The 6,641-nt window shown below is 41.5% G+C and overlaps 1 pseudogene; it reads right to left on the bottom strand.

The window, feature by feature from the left end:
- Positions 1 to 533: 533 nt before the first annotated feature.
- LOC102835794 lies at positions 534 to 1,440 on the bottom strand (annotated as a pseudogene).
- Between the last annotated feature and the right edge of the window lie 5,201 nt (positions 1,441 to 6,641).

The raw sequence follows: 6,641 nt of genomic DNA, 5'->3' as shown, positions 1-6,641 counted from the left end.
GAGCCTTGGGAGGGCCTTGGCCTCAGTGTGCGGGCCTGTGCCTTGGGCGTTCCTGAGCCTCAGCAGCTTGGCAGAGGGCTGGTCTAGGCCAGGGCAGTAGAGGGTTGGGGGTCGTGGCTGCTGGGAAGTATTGTCCATATGTGATGACATAAAAAATGCTTCTCTAAGTCTCTGTATCGTGGGTACCCCGAATTTCCTGATATCTGCACCAATATCCCTCTCTATTTGTTCAGCTTTGTTAGTTTATGCTTCCTTTTCTCTGGAAATGCAGCCTTCTAAATGGGGTTGCTCTAGCCCTGCATTCCAAGGTCCACATGTGGCAGAGGCACTAGCCGGCGTGGGCGTGGAAGCGGGAGCCGCATGCAGGCAGGCAAAAGCTTAAAATGCCTGTAATTCCTCAGCAATTTGATCTTTTAAAAAAACGAGTTCAGAATGTTGAAATATAAGATCTTATGTTTGTTCAAAGGCTGTCTGTCTGCTAGACAGAGGTTTCTTATGTGTGATTCTGCCCCTTTTCCCCGAGACTGCCCTACCTGAGCTGCCTGGTCAGGGATGTGCCGGAAGTCCTCCTCCCCCCACCTTTTTTTGTCAGTCTCTTTTCTTGGTTTATTTTCTTCCTTTTGGCCTTCTTCATTCTTTTCCAGTTGTTTTTAGGTTGTTTTTCCTCTTGCCCTTTCTTCTTAGTTTTATCTTCTTCAGTTATCATGTCACTCACTCTCTGAAGGACAAAGCTGTTTTACCATTTTGGGTCTGCCTCTTGGCTTTGGAATCTTGACTTCTGTAGCTGCAGGGTGTCCTCTTTGCCCACTCACTTTTAGATTAACAGATGTTATTGCTGTTGTTGATACACTACTCCTGTATCCTCAGTTTCTATCTGCCTTTCTCTTTCTCCCTCTTCTGGCAGCTTTCAGAGTAGTTATATCAATTGCTTTAGTCACATCCTCATTGCTGGCTGTTTCTTCCTGGTCAGTATCCTCCTTTCAAACACTAGTTTATTTTTCTTCAGCTTCAACATCAGATGATACATTTGATTACTTAGTTGAGGCCTGCTGAGTAGAAAATTTCACTTTAGATTGTTATCTATTTCCCATAAACTTTCATTAAAACCTTTTCATTTATTTGGCTTGCCGTATTTACCCTTATTTTCGGAGTAAGGAAATATATCCTGTGGTTCCAGAAAAGAAGGCTCATGAGTTCCAAAAAAGAAAATGGGTAGTTTGTTTGTGGGTGGCTTTACAGCTCAGCTCCATCAGGAACTTCATCTACCCCAGCTGGCCAATGAGGATACCCTTTGATCTTGGAGAAGATGAGGTCCCTGGGTTTGAAATCGCGAGTCCTGTTTCTGGGGTGATGCCGGGCTGGAGGAGGGGATGCCACGGGTGTCAGACATGCCTGAAGCAAGGATGCTGCCATCACCAAACCCCCTTTGTCCTGCCCCATCCTTTCTCCAGCTTTTATTTGCAGGTCTCAAGCCCCCAAAAGATGGGGTGTTGGGAAAAGAAACAAGGGCTTAAAGCAGGGGCGCACCCTACTTCTGCCCACGGACGACGACCCCTCCTCAGTCGGCTTCCTACCGCCCCAGCTCAGGCCTTTCCTCTTCTTTTGATGTTATCTGCATCATTCAATATTTTGTAGATAGAATTCTTTAATACCACAAGTCAAGGTTTGAATTTTTTTTTAGTTCCCTCAGCTTGAATTATGCTGAACATGTTCGTCCCTTTTGGTTTTCTATCTAGCTTTGCACATTTCATTATAATATTATAATATTTGACTTTGTCTTCTCGAGCTGCCCTTTGAAATTTCACTTCTTCCATTTGTTTTAGCATCTCTATGCTGGAGTGCAAGTTTCTGAGTCTCTTCTGACATCCTTTTTGGTATTTTTCTTCTTTCTTGACTTCTTAATGATCTTTTGATTTCTTCATGTATGATGTTCTTGATGTTATCCTACAACTCTTCCAAGGAGTGGTGGTGGTGGTGATGTGCCATTGGGTTAGTTCTGACTCATAGCCACCCTGTACAGGGTATCCGAGGCTGTAAATCTTTACGGGAGCAGAAAGCCTCATCTTTCTCCCGCGAAACAGCTGGTAGTTTCAAACTGCTGACCTTGCAGTTAGAAGCCCGATTTGTAACCACTACGCTACCAGAACTCCTTTGCGGAAGGAGTAGGGTGCCTTAAAAAAAAGGTCCAACAAAAATGGTGATTTAAGGAGATGTGTTGGACGAGTTAAATTCAAGGAGAGAAGTTTAGCTCAGAAGGTTATGCTGATTATTTTGGGGATTCCAAAGAAATAATCATGATAAATTTTCTAAAAGAACACAGAACTATCACAGTTGCTTATTATGAATAAGTTTTAAGAAAATAAATAACTGCATTGTTGACAAAAAGGTAAGGAAAGTTGTGATGAGGAATTATTATCATTCTAACAACATACCTACTCATTCTTTGATGGTAGCAAAGGAGGTCCTATGTGAATTTGATTGGGTAACATTACCCCATCAAACCACAGCACTGAATTTGCCTCTTCAGACTTCTTTTTGATCTTAAAATTTGAAGAATGTGATATGAGTCCCTCAAGGTTACCCAAACTGCCATTTTGATGTGCTGTAAATCACAGAGCACAGCATTATTTAAGGAAGGGTTAAAGACATAGCTATACCGCCTTCAGACATTTATAGACCTAGATGGAGGCTATGTCAAGGGACAATAGCATCGCATTTTGATATTTTTGTTTAATAAGGATTTCTGAGATTTTGTAGTAATACTTTTTTTTATTTAATCTTATATGTTTTAAGCTACAGTTTTCAAACCATACATACCCATGCCTATTTTCAGAACTTACACTGCAATATTTTGAAATAAAAACCTCACAAAAGGCTAAATAAACAGAAAAAAAGTTAAATTTCAGTGTAATTCCATTACTACCATGTCATAACAGATATTAATACAGTTATAAGCAAAGCTTAGGATGATAAAATAAGTAATCACAATTATGCCATAATTGTTAGGTGTTGACCAATAGAGGTAGGGACAGATTTAGTGTCCATGACAGGAGTCTACTGCTCTGTGAAAAACTGAATTCCAGTTTTAATACTGACCTTTATTATGGAGGTTATTGTTGTTGTTGTTAGGTGCCATTGAGTCCGTACCGACTCATAGCAACCTTCATGCACAGCAGAACGAAACACTGCCTGATCTTGGTCAACCTCACTATCATTGCCATGCTTAAACCCATTTATGCTGCCACCTAGCCAATCCATCTCATCTCGCTGGGGGTCTTCCTATTTTTCTCTGATCCTATACCCTGAAAAACATGAAATCCTTCTCCAGTGACTGGTCCCGCCTGACAATATGTCTGAAGTATGAGAGATGAAGTTTGGCCATCTTGGCCTCCAAGGAGCACTCTGGCAGTGCTTCTTCTAACACAGATCTGTTGGTTCTTTTGGCAGCCCATGGCACTTTCAATATTCTCTTCTCCTCCAACACCACAATTCAAAAGCATCAATTCTTCTATGGTCTTCCTTGTTCACTGTCCAGCTTCCGCATGCATATGAGGTTATTGAAAATACCATGGCTTGGGTCAGGCGCCCCTTAGTCTTCAAGTTGACATCTTTGTTCTTCAACACTTTGAAAAGCTCCTGTGCAAGAGGGAACAAATGCTTACAGCAAGAATCATTGCCACCCCCTCCACACACAGACCAGACAGGGATGGGCAACTTGGACATTGGCTACCCAAAATGGGGGGGGGGGCGCTACAAATTAAAGAAGGCTTACAAGCTTTCAAGATGGAACCTAGAGCCAGGGGGCATGGAGGAAAGCAGAATCTCCAGTAAGTAGTATTCAATCTGTCTAGGCGGAGCTGATGAAATGAAATGCAGATGGGTCTTTTGTGATACAATGGTGAATAATTGTTATCAAGACTGATTGTGAGGGTTGGAAATGTAAAGGTAGACATTTTATAGCAAGGAAGGGAGTGAATAGCTTTCCAGTCTAGAAGCGGAGGTCTCTAGGACCATCAACGGAGAAGAGCTGAGAGCAGGACCCTACCCAGAGAAGCAGTGATGCCTGAGATGGAGGCAGAGATGATGATGTGGAGCGATGGTGCAGCTGGGGACGTTAGATCCAAGAGGGAGAGCGACTGTGTGCTAAAGACTGGTGTGTGTGTGGGGGGTGGTGGTAGTGTAGGGGGCAGGCTTGCAGGGTATACCCTTTGGTTGGTTGATGATGCATGGAGGGGATTGTAACCATGGCAATGATACGACATACAATAGAATGAATGTAAAACTAAAGTTCTCCCATGTAAACTATCATATAATTCACAATAAAACACTAAAAAAAAAAAACGTTGTGTGCAGCAGATTTGCCTAATGCAATATGTCATTTAATTTCTTGACTTCTGCTTCCATGAGTGTTAATAGTTGATCCAAAAAGAATGAAGTCTTTGACAACTTCAATCTTTTTCCATTGATAAGAATGCTGTTTATTGGTCCAGTGGTGAGGATTTCTGTTTTCTTTATATAGAGATGCAATCCATACCGAAAGCTGTGCTCTTTGATCTTCATCAGTAAATATTTTATGTCCCCTTCACTTTCAGCAAGCAAGGTTACATCATCTGCATATCATAGGTTATTAATGAGTCTTTCTCCAATCCTGATGCTACATTTTTCTTCATATACGCCAGCTTCTCAGATTATTTGCTCAGCATACAGGTTGAATAAGTATGGTGAAAGAATACAACCCTATGGCACACCTTTCTTAATTTTAAACCATTCAGTGTTCCCATGCTCTGTTCGAACTACTGCTTCTTTGTCCATGTACAGATTCCTCATGAGCACAATTAAGTGTTCCGGAATACTCATACTTCGCAATGTTGTCCACAGGTTGTCATGATCCACACAATTGAAAGCCTTTGTGTAGTCAATAAAGCCCAGGCAAACATCTTTCTGATGTTCTCTGCTTTCAGCCAAGATCCATCAAACATCAGCAATGATATCCCTTATTCCACAGCCTCTTCTGAATCTGACTTGAACCTCTGGAAGTTCTCTGTCAACATATGCGTATAGCCGTTTCTGTATTACTTTTAGTCAAACTTTACTCGCATGGTAACCAAAGGTATTGTCCGATGATTTCCGCATTCTGTTAGGTCACCTCTCTTTGGAATGGGCACAAATATGGATCTCTTCCAATCAGTCAGCCAAATTGTCTTCCAAATTTCTAGGCATTAGATGAGTGAGTGCCTACCGTGTTACCTCACTTTCTTGAAAGATTTCAATTTTTTTTTTCAGTCATTTTTTTGGCATTTTATTTTTTAAATAATCTATAATGTAATCACTACAGCCCATGCTTTCATAATAATCTTCCTTATAGTTATACATATTGGTAGTTTGGGAAATTGATTAGTTCCCTTAATAATTGGAGCCCCTTATATGGCACTTCCTCAAATAAATAATAAAAGTTTCTGACTTCTTTTTCCCTCATTTCTTCTACTCCTAGCTTCCTCAATAGTTGAAGCAGGAGCAGGAACTGGTTGAACTGTTTATATCCCTTTATCAGGAAACCCTACCCACACAGGAGCCTCAGGTGGCCTAACTATCTTCTCCCTTCACCTAGTTGGAGTTTCATCCATTTTAGCAGCAGTTAATTTTGTTATTACTATTATTAACATTGTATTAACCAGAGTCCTGGTGTGGCACTGTGGGTTAATGTGCTGGACTGTAAGGTCAGTTTGAACCACAAGGCTGGCTGTTCAAGCTCATCAGATGTTCCTTGGAAACCCTATACAGGGTCCTTGTGAGTCAGAACTGACTCAGTGGCACATAACAACAATAGTGGTAAGAGAAATTACCAGTCTCTGCAGTTTAACTGAGCCATTTCTGACAATACTTGAACTCAGATTTTTCAGAATAAAAGATTGATTGGGATGGTGGTGAGGGTGGAGGTACAGTGAAGTTCGCCATCAGCCATACCACAGAAGACCAGGCAAAGCAGATCCAGGGCAGAGCTCCAAAACTTGGAACCACAGAGCTAGGATTATTTTAAAAGTTTGAAGGCTTATAGCTACTGGAACTTGAAGCTAAAGGAAGAAATTGTGTACTTTTGAATATGCTGGCCTTGGAGGCCCAGAGCCTACATCTTGGGTGAGAACAAATGGCAAGACAAAGCAGGGGAGCAGAAATCCCACAGAAAAATGCTGTGGGAACCTTGGAGCAAAGGTGGAAAATACACTTTGTCAGTTTTACTTTGTTCTGATTTTTGTTTTTGGTATCTGGTTATTGACAACCCCACTGTTTGTGCACCTCCATTCTGGTGACTAGAGGGGGAGCCTGGACGAGTGGCCACTCCCCACCCTCACTACTGGTGGGTTCTTCTGCCACACATGCACACAGATACTTAGCCCAAGAGCAGGCCCTGAACATTTATTTCTTCTTGTTGTTGTTGTTTTAAATACAGGAAAGGGCAGGACAGGGCTGTAGAGAGGTAAAGAGATTTTGAAAACAAAACAAGCCAAAATTAAATTAAAGCCTGAGGTATAGTGTAACAACCAACAGTGGCATCTTGAAATCTCTTAGGCAGCTTTGAAAACAAGATTATGAAGAGAGAACATTAAGGTCATACTCATATTAGGCTACAGATTTTTTTTTTT

The sequence above is a fragment of the Chrysochloris asiatica genome, unplaced genomic scaffold, assembly GCF_000296735.1.
Source record: "Chrysochloris asiatica unplaced genomic scaffold, ChrAsi1.0 scaffold00392, whole genome shotgun sequence".
NCBI classification, from domain to species: domain Eukaryota; kingdom Metazoa; phylum Chordata; class Mammalia; order Afrosoricida; family Chrysochloridae; genus Chrysochloris; species Chrysochloris asiatica.
This window is presented reverse-complemented; position numbering and strand designations above follow the sequence as displayed.